We start from the raw sequence: 15,513 nt of genomic DNA, 5'->3' as shown, positions 1-15,513 counted from the left end.
GTGTGTGTGTGTGTGTGTGTGTGTGTGTGTGTGTGTGTGTGTAACATCCAGTAACATTCAGTAATATTCAAGAATTCTGCTTTGATGCACTGGCTTTCTGACTGGTGAATTTTTGTCCTCTGTATAGGTCCAGAATTGAACCTATATTTCTAAATATCTACCCCTCTTTTGTCACTTTTCTAAAAATCTAACTTGATAGAACAATTTTTCCATCACCACCACATTGGAAGACAGGGCAGAACAGCACCTTAAAGACTACCTTGTTCTGGTGCCACCCAGACCTGCCTTCTGCCTGACTTCAGAGTAACATAGCTAACCACTTTCTATATTTGAGCAATACATAATCTAGCAGCTAAAAACAAGGAAGATGTCAGCTTTTCATTCTACACAAAATAAACTTCTTTTACTAGGGCATTCAATAGAGAAATCAATGGATCCAAAGCAAAATACTATCCACAACAGTAATTATTATTCTGGTCACTTCACCCCCACAATATTTGGACCTCTAGGCACAAACACCACATAAAAGAGTAGCCTCTTTCTCCACAGCCTCTCCTACATGACGCACCACCATTAAAAAAATGTGTTGGATCATGGCTGGAGATAGGTACCATCTGTGGAATATTTTATAAAAAGATTTTTTTTGTGTAAAACACATTAAGATTAATAACCCTTCCCCAAGGTTTCATTTGTCTAGTCTATCTATACCTTTCTCTATTAAAATTGGGTATATTTTAGAGAATTACTTTTTCTCTTGAGTCTGTATGCATATGCATTTAAGTTTTTTGCCTGCATTAAGAGGCAGTCATATATGAATAGTATAAAACAGAAGATATGCTATTGATTAAATAAAAAATTAAGTAAATAAAAACAAAACCTTGTTAATTGTATGTAGCAAGTATAAACAGATAGTGCTATACCTACAGCTACATGCTTTACATTTATGCTAGTTTTCTTTCATATTATAAAAAGTACTGAATAAATGCTTCTTTAAAAAACCTGGGCAACTTTAAATGCCCCAGTCAAATCCAATTACCTTGTCTGAGCAACTATGATTGATTTGCCAAACATAGAATTTGCTTGCCACAATACTGCCATATAAACCAGTTATATTTTATAAATATAAATTTTGACCAAACATAGAACAGACTTAACAATATTTTTCTGTTTTCATTGAATTTTTGTTTTGACAATAAAGTGTGCTTTAGTGAAGCTTCATTTGTTAGAGTTAAGTTGTTTTTAGGTATCTAGCAGCAACAAACAGCATGATCATTACCTTGATTGAATCTTCATGACCTAATCATTTCCAAATTGCATATTATAAAGGCAAAACACATTTGACGTTTTAATAGTTTCTCATACACATCACTTTCCAAATTTGAAGAATAATATTCAATTGGTGGATTGTTTGGTTGCCATTAAACATTGTCACAAACTTGGCTGCCTGTTCCTGTGTGCATCCAGTTCATAGCAAAATCCAGCTCATCTATATTCTTATGCACTTTGGCAGAAGAGTGTGTAGGTACAATATTTTTCCAGGAAATTCAACCCTTAATATCCAACAAAACACCTAGCTAAGTTATTTAAACATTTTACGTTTTACAGTATTGTCCACCTTGAGCCTGAGCTACCAAAAAGATGGCCCTAAATACCCAAGCAACTACTCTTCTCCATCTTAAACCATACACGTGCTAATATCAACAATTGTTACTTATACTTTTCCTAAGTATTGTGCACCTCATGTGCAATAGGCTGAAAGGCCTGAAAGGAAATACTGTTTGTTGAGATATTTACCTGATTTTTCTCTACTGAAAGGGACATACCTGTTGGGATAGCTGGACCTCTTCTACTTCACTCTATCTTGGTCTTTAGGTTGTGGTTAGTGGAAGAGTTTTTGTATGAACTACCTTCTAGCTGCCTTTAAATAATAAGTCTGCAAAGTCATTAATTGGTTATTTTCACTCATACGCCTGTACAAAACACTTAATCTTGGATAATCCATTATGTAAACACCAACAGTAATCCTCACACACATGCATCTGCCTTCTGTACTAATACATATAGAGCTTTTACATAATTGGGGAAAAAAAAAGTCCAGAGGGCACAGAAGTCTGCTGAAGCAACGAGAAACTACTTTTGCCATATTCAACTCTTCTGGCCACTTTAGATGTATATTAAGCAAATGCAGAGTTAAATCAGAACCTCTTGCATTAGACTTATATTAAGCATATGCATGTGACCAGACTTGCCCAATCACCTGGACAGAAGATATTCTTAGGTTCACAAAGCTGATGGATGTTTGCATTATCAGCTAAGACTCAAAACAGTGAGTCTAAAAATATGGACTTTGACCCAGGATGTCTCTCCATGTCTGTGTTGGTTTTCCTGGATTTCCTGTCCACTGACATATATTGAAACTCACACTATTCCCTCACTGTCTGGCCAGACTCCAGACACGTCCAGTAGTACCAGTGCTATGCCTCTTTTCTTCTCCCAGGTATCTCTCTTGGCGCCCTTCACCTGATGAGGCTGTGCTTTAGAGCAACTCAGATTAATCTCAAACCAACATAATAAAATTGTTGTATCCAAACCTGTGCCTCCCTCCCTTATTGTCTCCCACTGCCTCCTGCAATTCCCATCCACAAGCTGTTACCAGATTTGCTCATCACTTTGGGGTGTGCTCATTTATTAGGGGTACGTTTCTGGGATCTCTGTAATTCTATCAATGTGCTGCTTGTGTTACTTGTGTTTCTATACGGAGCTGTATTTCTCCCTTCTGCAAGTCCTCACCCCCAGTGGAGCTATCTTGCAGGACTCAGTTTCAGTGGGGCTGGGTTCCTCCAACCATCAAATCAGTCAAATACATACACACACATGCAGATTAATGTGACATGCCTGATCCAGCCGGCATATGCAGGCTGACACCCTCATATGCCAGGAATCAGTTCATTAAGATAACAATAAAATGCAGTCAGACACAAGCACACAGGTAAACAGAATACCCCTGAATCATGCTGGGTGCCCAGCTGACACCCTCATGGGCCAGCATTCAGTTCATTAGGGCATGTCTGAGCCAAACTGGGTCAATCAGCCTATATAGGCTGATCCCCTTATGTGTCTCAAACTCAGTACGTCCCAATCTTTTGCCCTAACTGTTCTAGTAGTGATAGCTTCTTGATGAGTGAACCCACAGTATTTTGGGGCTTTACAGGGATCTTTGGCTTAGGGAAAAGAAGCATTGCTGCAGAGCAAGTGGGAAGGGAGAAGTAGAGAAGGAAAAATACACCCAGTTACCACCAGTTTGACTATAAAAGTTATTTATTACTAAGTATATGAAATTTATGGTGGCACTAGCAGTAATAGCCATGCAAGGAAAAACAAACAAAAACAATTACAATATTACCCTAGTTCAACTGAGTATTTGGTGAAACCTAGCTGAAGCTTAACTAATAAAATTCAGGTTCAGAAAGCTATGCCTAGAGAGAAAAAGAGAAAGAGAGAGAGGGAGAGAGAGAGAGGAGAGGTGGGATCTCATCGTTCCAAGGCACTCGGGTGTTTTGTTGACAGGCAAAGTTTCTAGCACGATTGTTGAAGGTTAAACAGGTGACCAAAAGGGACGATCTGTTTATCTCAGCTTCTCAGAAACAACAACTGATGGTGTCAGAGAGATTTCTCCCTCTTGAAGCACACTGTTTGCTGCTTTACTGCTTTCTTATAACTTTAGTCCAGCCTCTTCAAAGCATTCTTTTAATTGTGTAAATCAAGAGGGTCCCAAGCCATATTTGACAGGGAAAATCCTGTTATTTAAACAGTTTCAATCTAAATAAATTTAACTTTTTCAGGACAAGGGTTGGAACATCCAATATGGGTTGGAATGTCTCAAGAAACTGATTAACAACCAGGAAAAACATAAGGTTTTAAGGAGTAACCAGACACCTAGGAGCCAGCTTGAAATTATTATGAATGTGGAAGATAAACTGGAAGGGATACCATATTATTTCTTCTCAGATGGCCGAGCCATGCTTGCACTGTGAAGTCAGCATCAGTGTTTTGTGTTTTACCAGTTCTGAATAAGCCTCAGCTTAGCATGACTTTCAGTTCTTACTGTAGTCTTTTACCGGTGCCTTGATTTGGTTTGTTTTCTAAAACAGAAAATCCCAGGGCACATGGAACATACTTAAGGGGATTACTTGGAGTGTTCATAAACGTTGTAGGGAGGACTTCCACCAGTCATCCCAGGAAAAGTATGCCAGCATTTGTGGCCAGGGCTCCAACGGGCTGGACGTTGTGATGAACCCTTAACCATTGTTCAAATGTCACCCATATCCCCTTTATCCATTAAGCATGATGAATGGGCACAATCCTGCTGGAAGCCATTTATTGCGACCTCTGAATCAGAATGAGACAATGGTTCTTGAGGCCTCTGCCCATTTCCTCTTCAGTGCTTCAACTCTTCTCAGCAGGGAGAGCTGAAGCACACTAAACCTCCTTCGATATGTGCTGTCTTATTTCTAGCTCACTGCCAGGGCTCCTGTTTGATTATACTAGCAGCCTTTGCTCCTTGGAGCACAGGAAAATACTCCCATTGTCTCCCACTGGTGCAAACCATTCCAAAGGCAGCAGGGAGGACACGGTAATATAGCTCTGTTCAGCCAGCAGAGTGACGGGCCAGAGACAAATCCACAGTAGACATTCCGAGCAATGATTCAATGGGCTGCATCCAGAACAAATGAAGGTTAAACCTCTTTTGTATGAGAGCTGCTAGTCAAGAGCCAGTCAGAGTGGAGGTAAACTCTTTAGTCTCAGCTGACCTTGAGCCAAAGTCAAGACCACTCAAACCTCAATCATTGAGCTCCAGTACACTGATGTTGCTGTAGTGTGTGCTCACTCAAAAGCAGACCTTCAGGAAATTGTCATTGTCTTTACCAAGGCATACAAGAAAATGGGACTGATACTTAACATTCAGAAGACTAAGGTCCTCCATCAACAAGCTCTTAATGGGCCTGTGTACATGAGACGCTTTACTGCACAGTAGACTAATCTACTATGCAGTCAAGTATCACTGTGTAACCATGCACAGCAGCTACTGTGCAGTAGATTAATCTACTGCATGGTTTTCTACTACCTGTAAATACAAGTAGATTTACCATGCAGTAGCACATGTATAGACAGCTAATCAGAAGCAAATTGCTTCCAGTCAGCCCAGGCAGCAGGGAGTAAAGGACCTGTCTTTTCTCCCCAGATAGCTGCCTACTTCCCAGCCCCCACTCTGAGTGGCCAACTGGGGCTGGGAAATCATCACCTGCCTCAGCAGCTGCCTGGCCTCTGCTCTGATCTTGAAGTAGGGGCCGGGGCATTGTCCCCTGCCCCGACAGCAGGCAGCTGATGGGGTTCAGCTCCAAGATCAGAGCTAGGGCTGGGACATCGTCCCCTGCCCAGCAGCAGGAAGCTGCTGGGGCAGGGGATGATGTCCCAGCCTCTGCTCCGATCTCAGAGCAGGGGCCTGACAGCATACAGCTGCTCAGGGCAGGGGTGTGAGGTGGGAGGCAACTGCTCCAGAGGTGGGACAACTCACCCTGCTCCCAGGAGCCCAGGACTGACCCCAATGGCCCCTGCCAGTCCAGAGCTGGCACCCAGGAGAGCCTAGAGCTCCTCCTGGCTGCCACATGGGAGTAGAACAGGGCAGGAGATGTGTCGATGCACTTCCAGGGAAAGCTTACTGTGCCGTAAGCTTTTAGTGCATTAATAGTATGTGCAGATGCGCCCAATGAGCAGTACTGAGCTCTAGTAATTCAGTTTCAAGGTGAGAGTCTGGAGACTGTTGAGTATTTCCCATACCTCAGAAGCCACCTCTCACAGAAGGCTGACATAGATAAAGAAATCCAACAGCACTGCAAATGTGTAATGCAGCCTTGGAACACCTGAAGAAACAGGTGTTTGAAGATCATGACATCAGAACCAATGGTTCATCAAGCAGTCATGATCCCCCCTTTATTGTCTGGAGCCAAGATGTGGACAACGTACAGGAGACACCTCTAGTTGCTCCTGTGGAAGGTTCTTCGAATCCAACGGGTAGACAGACACACCAACATTAGCTTCCTCTTTTAAGCAAACACCACAACCATTGAGGCAATGATCCTGTGACATCAACTTCACTGGCCATATCATTTAGATGTCCAACTCCAGACTCCTGAAGCAAGTCTTATTCTCCCAGGGTGTACACTCAAGAGTTTTATGCGCTCAGCTAGTCAAGGCATACACTCAAGAGCAGGGCAGAGAAAGCACTTCAAGCATGTCCTCAAGGCCAACTTTAAAAAAATGCACCATTGATATGAACTTGTGGGAGACTATCACCCAGAACCACCCCAAATGGAGGACTCCTCTGGTACAAGGATTTCACTACTTTGAAACCTTATGATGACAACAGGAGATGGAAAATTGGAAGTGGCAAAAATAGTGTGTCACAGAATGAACCAAGAACCCAGAACCATCCACCCCATGTGGAAACATGTGCCTGAGCTGAAACAGAGGCCGTCAATCCCAGATAGGCCTCATCAGCCATCTTTGGACTCACAGATAAGGCAATCGTGGATGACAATCACCTTTGACTGCGAGTGTTTGCTGCTGCTGCTGATTATATTGTATATGTACAGCATATTCAAAAGCACAAAACCCTTTTCTCTCTCACCACCCCAAGTACTGACTTCAGCCTACAGGTACTGCTAGAACCAAATGCCAGTTTAAAACTCAGATTGTTTTTCCAGAAGAATACTGAATTGTGGTCCGCTGAGAAAATCCCTCAGCTACAGCTGTCGGTGATCAAGGCTACCGTATATGTATCATGCCTTTTTGTAAATCAACAGGGTACATAGTTGCTGCCCCCTCAGACAGCATCAACAAAAAAAAGCTTTGTTACTTCAGGCATATGACTGCCCACCATGATAAAAACTATGCTCAGCCAGCTTCTCAGAGGAAGCAATACTCTCCCTTGCATCCTCCACTGACTGTATTTCATTCGTCTCTTAAATGGAGTCAAAGGTCCCTTTGAGCCTAGTGGCTCATTGGGCTAACATACCGAAGGCAGGCCAGTTTCTATCACCAATAGCACACAAAAGTAATGCAGCCAACATCATATCTGGCTGCCTTTGACTCCCCAGTGTGAATGGCCAGATAACCCCACTTTAACATGGGTCTGGACTAGGGCTCAAATTTATACTGGAGCCATAACAAGGCATTTTAATTTTCTGCCACAGTGCTTAACTGATTTATCAATAAACAGTTGTCAAATGTTTATAGTCTGTTAATATAATTTTTTGTCATATAACCATGAGACCACTGAAACTCTGACTTAATTTTTTTGTAACAGCTTTTGGAAGGATGTCAGCTTTAGAGCTGGACAAAAACAAATAAATAATCGTATAATTGTTGTCTTCTAATACAAATAAAATTACTGCTTATGCAAGAGTGAGTTTTCTGTATTTCCTGTAAATCAGAAGGATTTGTGACCACTTAGCAGTTAGCCTGATTTTAACACAACAAAAAAAAATAGTTTATGTTCCCGCAAGACATAGGTGACATTTGAAGCAATACTTAGGTGACACTTAATCCCACTGGGATTAGAGATGCACTAATAATAGCTAATCACAACACAAGATTTTGGTTCGTGGCTGTAACATCTGTCACTGCATTGTTTACTGTTTTCAGTAAGGAAAAAAAGAATTACACTAATAGATCAATGTAAAAATACCAGGTCAGAGCATCTTTGGCATAGAAAAGGAGATGTGAGTCTAGAAATACCTCAAGAAACATTTCCAAGTAATTTAAAATTGACAGTTTCATCAAGAACCATGTAAAATAGTCATACTAAAACCAAGAATCGCATTGTCTGCAGAAGGAGATGGATAAGACAGCTGACAGCAAGCAGAAGGCAAGAACATAGAAAAATCAATGCTCGGTGTTATTATGGTAAACTGACCCCTCTTCATGCCTTTATTTTTCAGAACAAGCATTGGATAAACTACTCTAGGATTTACTGTGATTGCCGGGCCAGCTCAGATTTAGCAGCTAGTGCTAACTCAGCAGTGGGAGGTACAGTATAAGATCTCTAAATAGTCTCCTCCATCAGGCATTAAGTTCCCTGCTGCCCAGCTAGCAATCAAGTTCTGTGCTTGTTCACAAAGGTCTTTGAAAGCCACTAAATATAGACTCATTTTGAGCTGCCCTTGACAAATATTGCAGTGGTTATTGTACATAAGCAGAGAGAATTACCTGCCTTAGCTTTAGCTTAGGTAGGTCTAATTCATATTCCTGAAACTCTGGATGGAAGCCTGAAATTTAGGCACAGGGCTACATCTCAGACTTTAGGTCAGTTTCTAGCTCTTCCAGTGACAAACGCCTTAAAATGTTGCTCTATTTGGCAACCAGTCTATGAAATTGAGGCTATAATGCTTGCTTACCTGCAGTAAAGTGCTTGGGGGTCATGGGATGAGGAACAACAGCTATTTTAATTCTAGCTTTGTTTTCCCTATCAAATACACAATGTGCTTGATATGGATGGGAAGTCATTTGATATTGTTCCCATTTGGCCAACACATAAGGTTCTTGGACTTAAGTCCAAAAGTATTGTAGTTTACTGCCCACTGGGTGTATCTTTATGTGTACTTTAATGTGCAGTAGCCTATTTTACTGTGCATTAAAATGTCACTTAAAAAGAAGTGCAATTATGCAAATGCGCAGTAAAATATGCCACTTCAAAATGTACACTTTTGGTACTGTGCATTAGGGTAGCCTAATGCACATTTATTTAGCACCTCATACTGGAAGTATTAAATGTAATGCACATTAGGAAAAGCGCATTCATGCATGTGTAGACACACACACTTTGAGGTAGTCATTAGATACATCACAACTTCATTTCTGTGAATTGAACCATCTTTCCACCTCTGAAGTAAGAGAATGTAATTCTTGTTAAGCATGCTGACTGACACTCTTGGAGTGACACAAACACCCCACCCTGCCTCCTGTTTGCTTGCCCCTAGGGCAGGGACAGCTTGGACTGGGGAACGGCTAATTTCACTACAGTTCTCTAGTAATCTGCAAGAGGGTCCACTCCAAGGGGAATTCACATTCATACTCATTCTCTGCCAAGGAGGCCATTAGGAGCACAGGTTATGAACAGTACCTTCCAGGCTGTGCTAGGAACTGGATCTGGATCGTTAGCTCACTTCATCTATGGCCTGTAAGATCTAGCAGTGTTGTAGTGCTGTTGTAGCCATGATGCCCCAGGAAAAATGCAAAGGGGAGGATAACGTTTATTGGACCTGTGGTATGATGGTGTCACTGATGGGCTGGTGTTTTACCACAATTGCCACACTATTTACTGCTTTCTCTGCTGACGTTTCTTGGTTGTTTTTGCCTCATTTTTGCTCTATTTTTATACTGTATCTTAGATGTGAAGGTCCCTTCTCTTCTTAGTTCTTGTGTCCTCCCTATATCAGTCCTATCTGATGAAGTTTTAGGTACACTGTGCTTTAATACACATTAGCTTATTTTAATGCTCATTAAAGCACCATGCAAAAAAACATGCCTTTTTATTTAATGTGCATTAAAATAGGCTAATGGGGTATGTGTCAATGAAATGGGGCCCTAAATTAAAGGGGTGGGTTTTAAAAAACACTGCTTCAATTTAGGGCTGACACTCTGCTGACTTATCTGCCTCTCCAGTGGGGAGGGGAGGGTGAGCTGCCGGTGGGTGGAGCGGTCCCTGTGCTGGGAAGGGGGGGCTGGTGCTTCCCTCTGCAACAGCTGCAGCCCCCAGGCGACACCTGCCTGCAGGCACCCGGCTCAGGCAGTCACGGGGGGCACTGCAGCTGTGGAGGGAAGCACTGGGCCCCCATGCAGCTCAAGCAGGCAGGCAGGCTCCAGGGGAGGAAGAAAAAAAAATAGATAAGGCTTGCTGCTTTTCTTGGGCAGAGCTGCTTTCCTGGGCTGCTGTCAGGCTGCCTGCAGAGCTTCCTGCAGAGCCATGGAGCTGCACAGAGCCTGGTGCTTTGCTCTGCGCCTGTATGGGCAGCAAACTAAAACTCCTTCAAGGAGTTTTAGTTTGCTGTGCCCCAAGTCATTTAAGGCACATTATGCTGTGAAATTTCCTACAGCGGCTGGAATTAATGCTCAATATGCTGCCGAGGCATGCAAACACTGATACTGTTAAAGCGGTGCAAAAGCATTTAGCCCACTTTAAAGTATTGTGCAAACACGCCTCTCGTTTCATCTATACACGGCCATGTGCATTTGGTGTCACTTAAAAAGTGTGCACTTTAGTTAATGTTCATTAAGACAGACTAATATGCATTTTCCTAGTACCTCACAGTAGATACTGCTGTTTCTTCATCATGTTTTTCATCTTAACTTTTGTTATGGCTTTTGCTAGTGTGAATTTTGGATCTAACTGTAGTTGTACGGAGAAGCTTGCATCTCTGATGCTTGAAATAGTCCCCTATTTTGAGTTGTGCTTTCAAAACTCCATAACTTCAGTGTTCAGCAAGAGCATGAACTCAAGTAATAAAAAAATTAACTGTTTCCTCTGGTTCTTGGTATCTTGTGTTAAATTTGGCCCGTTGTACATAATATTTATTTTCCCTATGAAATGGGCATCAGAAGCCTCTTTCATTTTTTTGTAGTCTTTCTTTTCCTCTTCAGTAAAAGGGGGGGAGGGAGCGCACACAGAATATCATCTTTAGCTTTTTCCATGGCAAAGATAAGGGCATTTACCTAGTATTTCTGTGTTCTTTCTGATACATCTGGAGCCATACAGAACCACTCAAATGTTCTGATTCAGCAAGACCAACTGCCTGCATTCCCATAGTCAAACTTCTCTAGCAGAGCCATCTGTGTTTCAGCCTCCATAGCTGCACTGGGCTTTCAGCCTTCCTCCTCCTGGCTGTAGCGCACATAGAGAGTCAGGGAGAGACTATTTGCACTCCTGCAGTTTGGGGCTCCTCTTTCTCCCTTCCCCTGCACCGAAGAGAGGAATCAGGCCCACTTCTGACACCATGTGGCATGAGGGAGACAGACACATGAAGTCATAATGTGGGTTGTAATCTGGCTCCCACTCCCAGGGATTGTCCCACCTTTATTAGAGTCCACCTTGTATGGTGTCCCACATAGTCTAATGGGTGTAGAGGGCCTGGATTCTGTGATCATGCCACAGGACAGCTTTACAGTTGGAAGAGACAATGGATGTTAACGTCCAATAAAAAAAGAGAAGTAGTTACCCATGTTAGTCTGAACTTTGACAAGAAGGCAAGACAGACTAACTCATTCAGAGAGGCCTGAGTAAGTTGTAGCCTACAAAAGCTTGTGCCTTTCTAAGTTAATTTATAACACACTGCTCTGCCTTCATCTGATAAATAAGTTGTGCTTCTTGTAAGAGCTAGGCTGGGACTTCCAGGTATGGTTGCCCTGGGCTTGATGTAAGGATGTGAAAGGTTCCACCGCTCATTATCAACGCTGCCTGCAACGTATAGCCTCCTCACAGTTTTAACAAGTAAGAGCCCAATGGCAGTGACACCCACTAACAGAGAATAGGATCAGGCCCTGCAATACAGTTGTGGCTCTCATCCAACTAAGTTCCAATTCCCAGAGACGACTTTTTCTGGTAGTCATTACTACTTTTTAGCGGTTTCAGATTTGACCATAACCGATATTCAGCTAAAAGCAGAGTAAGGCAGAGACCAAGAAAGTACAATGCACCTGCCTTTTGGCCTATGGCTGAGTCTCTCTTTCCTGTATAGTTTAAATTTTAGTATGGATTTGTATTTCAAAAGCACACTGTTAACCTTCAAAAGCCATTGTAACTTGAAGCAAAGAGGACACTGAATTGCTGGCCTCCAGCAATGCTTTAAACTATAAAACTAAAACGAAAGTTTTGGAAGAAGATAAACAGCGTTGAAACTTCTTTCACTAGAAAAATTTTGACCAGCTCTTGCTGCAACATCGTTAGGAATAAGTAATCACCTGCTATGAACTTTCCTTTTGGCTATATAGTAGCTGTTTGGAGAGAGATAATAATACAGTGAGTTGTCCCATCAATCACAGCACCCACTTCCAAACCAATTACATTTAAAATCTTTGTTTCCCTGTTTCCCTGGACTTTCTTCTGTCGCTTTCTCCTGTCATAGTTCCACTTAACACTGTAGTATGTATGCTACTCTCTCTTCCTTTTTCACAAAAGTACTGTTTGGCTGACAGTTGTAATAACTCTTTGTTTGCTGAAGAAGGCCAAAACTTCTCCATCTGAACAGGTAAAGGAGTCTCAGGATCCAGTTTTACAAACTCTATTGGTATAACAGACTTCCTCCTCTCTTGTTCACCTTCTTTCAATGACTTCTCCACATAACTGTCAGACACGATATCTACCCTCTGAACCAGTTGGAATTGGATAGCCTTCCTCCATACAGTATTGAAATGTTTGTGAAAAGTTTTCATTATTTTGCTTCAGACTTGGCATCCTTGAGATACAAAGTCAACAATTACCAGTTTTTTTGGTGCTGTCTGATGAAAATTGTGATCATACGGCTGCAGTTTCTTCTAAAGCTCCGCTGAAAGAACTGACGTGGTTGGTTTGGGAAGAAGGCCACAAGCATTAAATAATGTGTTAGATGGCACTGAGTATATCGTACTTCAGTGGGCAAATCTACGGGTTCCTCCTATGGTGCAGTTGTTACATTGCCATTATTTAATATTTGCTTTAGGGAGTATAAATGATGGTACAGTAACAGCCATTACTGTGCTGTTTTGGTGGCACACAGTTATTTTTAGCAGCTATGTCACCGTAGCAACATGATATAGTGAGGTAGCTCACTGTTACAGTAATGTAGCATTGGCATCATGGTATGTGCCTGTTGATGCTATATTGCCATAACGATGAGCTATGTTGCCATAGCACATCACTATAGCAATGTAGCATCATGCACCCAGTATGTTTTTAACAGACTCTCCTCAATCCTTTGCTATGTGTAGGGTAGGTCAGACATGACTAACCTCATCTACTTCTATGACCAAGTTACTCACCACCTGGATAAGGGAGATGAGGTTGACATCATTTACTTAAACCTTGACTTGGTGTCCCATGAAGCTTTTGAGATAAAACTAGGGGACTGTGGGTTCAACAATTCAACAGTCAGATGGGTGGAAAACTGGCTGCGGGATCAGACCCAGAGAGTACAAACAGACGGATCTGTGTCGACCTGGTGGAAGGTAGCCAGTGGGGTCCCCCAGGGTTCAGTACTTGGACCAGTGCTTTTCAACAGCCTCATCGATGATCTGAATGTGGGGGTGAAAAGCACACTGGCAAAGTTTGCTGATGACATTAAGCTATGGGGAAATGCAGCCATGCCTCAAGGTAGGCTGATGATCCAGGCAGACCTACACAGATTAGTTAGATGGAAGGACCAGAACCAGATGCTGTTCAACACTGAGAAGTGTAAAGTGCTCCATCTGGGGCAGAAAAATCTGCAACAAACCAACAGGCTCAGTGGTGTTACACTAGCTAGCACCACGTCCAAAAGGGACTGGGGATCAAAATTGACTGCAAAATGAATATGAGCCACCAGCGTGATGCTACAGTTAGCAGAGGAAACAATAAGCTGGCATGCATCAGCCAGTGCATCTCAAGCAAAACTAAACTCCCACTCTGCTTGACACTGGTCAGGCCGCAGCTGGAGTACTACATCCAGTTCTGGGCGCCACACTTCATGAAGGATGTGGAGAAGCTTGAGAAAGTCCAGAGAAGAGCCACTCATATGATTAGAGGCTTGAAAAGCAAGCTGTATGAGAAAAGGCTGACAGATATGGGACTGTTCAGCCTAGAAAAGAGAATACTTTGGGGGGATTTGGTGGCAGCTTACAAATATATCAGGGGTAAGCATCAGGGGCTAGGTGAACAACTATTTACTCAAGTGCCCCAGGGGAAAACCAGGAGCAATGGTCATAAACTCCTAGAAGAAGGTTTCAGACTGGATATAAGGAAAAACTTCTTCACAGTTCATGTGACCAGACGCTGGAATAGACTCCTGGGGGGTGGTGCCAGCACCTACCCTGGAGATCTTCAAAAGGAGACTGGATGCACACCTTGCTGGGGTTATTTGACCAGAGTAGGGGGGACTAGACCCAACGATCTCATGAGGTCCCTTCCAGCCCTAAATTTCTGGTATCTATGAATCTGTGTAGGGTTTTCTCAGCTGCAGAACATAATTTGTTTCCTGATGCTGCAGTTGGTTTATGTTTTTCTACCTGTTTTATCTCCACCAGAAACAAATCCTGGACATTTTACCTTCTTAATGGTAACCAAAAGCTTCTTTGTTTTCTCAATGAAACATTTATCTCTAAACTGCATATAAGCCTCCTTTGCATGTTCTCTGAATGAAAGCAGACTTTCAACAACCGCTCTTGGGGCACATTGCTTGCTCATGAAATTGTAAAGTTGCATCTGACTGAATGTGATATATGGGGTCCCTCTACCTTCCATGAACTGGAACACACAGGAAACACATGATGCAATATTTGAGGCCGAACTCCCAGGCAACTCGTGGTGAGTGGAGGTTTCTGTCAGACCCTGTTAATTTTCACAATGTGTTGCTTATTGCGAAAATTTAATGATAAATAAGTTCCCATTCATTAACATATTTTTGTTGCCCAGTCTGTCCAATTACTTCTACCAGGACTTTTTTGAGATCTCTGAAGAGTTTGTTCCAGCTTCATATCAGGAGAAACTGCACAGGATTACCTGTTCTGTTGTCAAACAATAAAATGGCCATCTAAAATGTTTTGGTACACATCCTCATGTTGTGCCTGGCGATCTTTCATATTTTCAAAGTACCGAGATGCATGGCACTAGTAATTAATGCCATCAGATTCTCTAAACATAGAGAGGAGGTTCTGTACAGTTTAAAGGTGTGATTCCCAATCACCTCCTTTATCAGTGGCTGCCAGATTTTTGAGCATCTGAGCTATCTCAAAGAAACCATCCTAATACTTGCAAATCTCAGATTTCATAGCTTCATAGATTTCATAGATTTCATAGACATTTGGGCTGGAAGGGACCCTGGAGGATCATCGAGTCCAGCCCACTGCCCCAGGGGCAGGAAGTCAGCAGGGATCATAGGATCCCAGCAAGATAAGCATCCAAATGAGTCTTGAAGCCATTAAAAGCTGGTGCTTGAACAGCCTCTGGCAGCAGTCTATTCCAAACCTTGAGGGCTCGGACAGTAAAGAAGTTCTTCCTTATGTCCAGCCTGAAACTGTCGTGGCAGAGTTTGTGACTGTTTGATCTTGTCATCCCTTGGGGCGCTCTGGTGAACAGCCATTCCTCCAGATCCTGAGGAGCACCCCTCATAAACTTATAGGTGGCCACCAGATCACCCTTGAGCCTGTGCTTTTCCAGGCTGAAGAGTCTCATGGCTCTCAGCCTCTCATAAGGGCTGTTCTCTTGACCTCTAATCATGTGTGTGACTC

The 15,513-nt window shown here is 42.6% G+C and overlaps 1 protein-coding gene across 3 annotated transcripts in view; it reads right to left on the bottom strand.

The window, feature by feature from the left end:
• Positions 1 to 15,513, bottom strand: part of LOC109297420 (purpurin) — a 221,201-nt gene that overhangs the window by 24,455 nt on the left and 181,233 nt on the right. The window contains exon 1 of one of the 3 annotated variants that reach the window (XM_019517153.1): positions 1,795 to 2,232. The exons of 1 other annotated variant lie outside the window; for it this stretch is intronic. The gene's annotated coding sequence lies outside the window, so the exon portion shown is untranslated. Of the gene's footprint in view, positions 1 to 1,794; positions 2,233 to 15,513 lie in introns of those variants that run through there. One more of the 3 variants, XM_019517152.1, reaches the window with a different exon arrangement.

This window comes from Gavialis gangeticus, unplaced genomic scaffold (genome assembly GCF_001723915.1).
Source record: "Gavialis gangeticus isolate Ggan-Ray unplaced genomic scaffold, GavGan_comp1, whole genome shotgun sequence".
NCBI classification, from domain to species: domain Eukaryota; kingdom Metazoa; phylum Chordata; order Crocodylia; family Gavialidae; genus Gavialis; species Gavialis gangeticus.
This window is presented reverse-complemented; position numbering and strand designations above follow the sequence as displayed.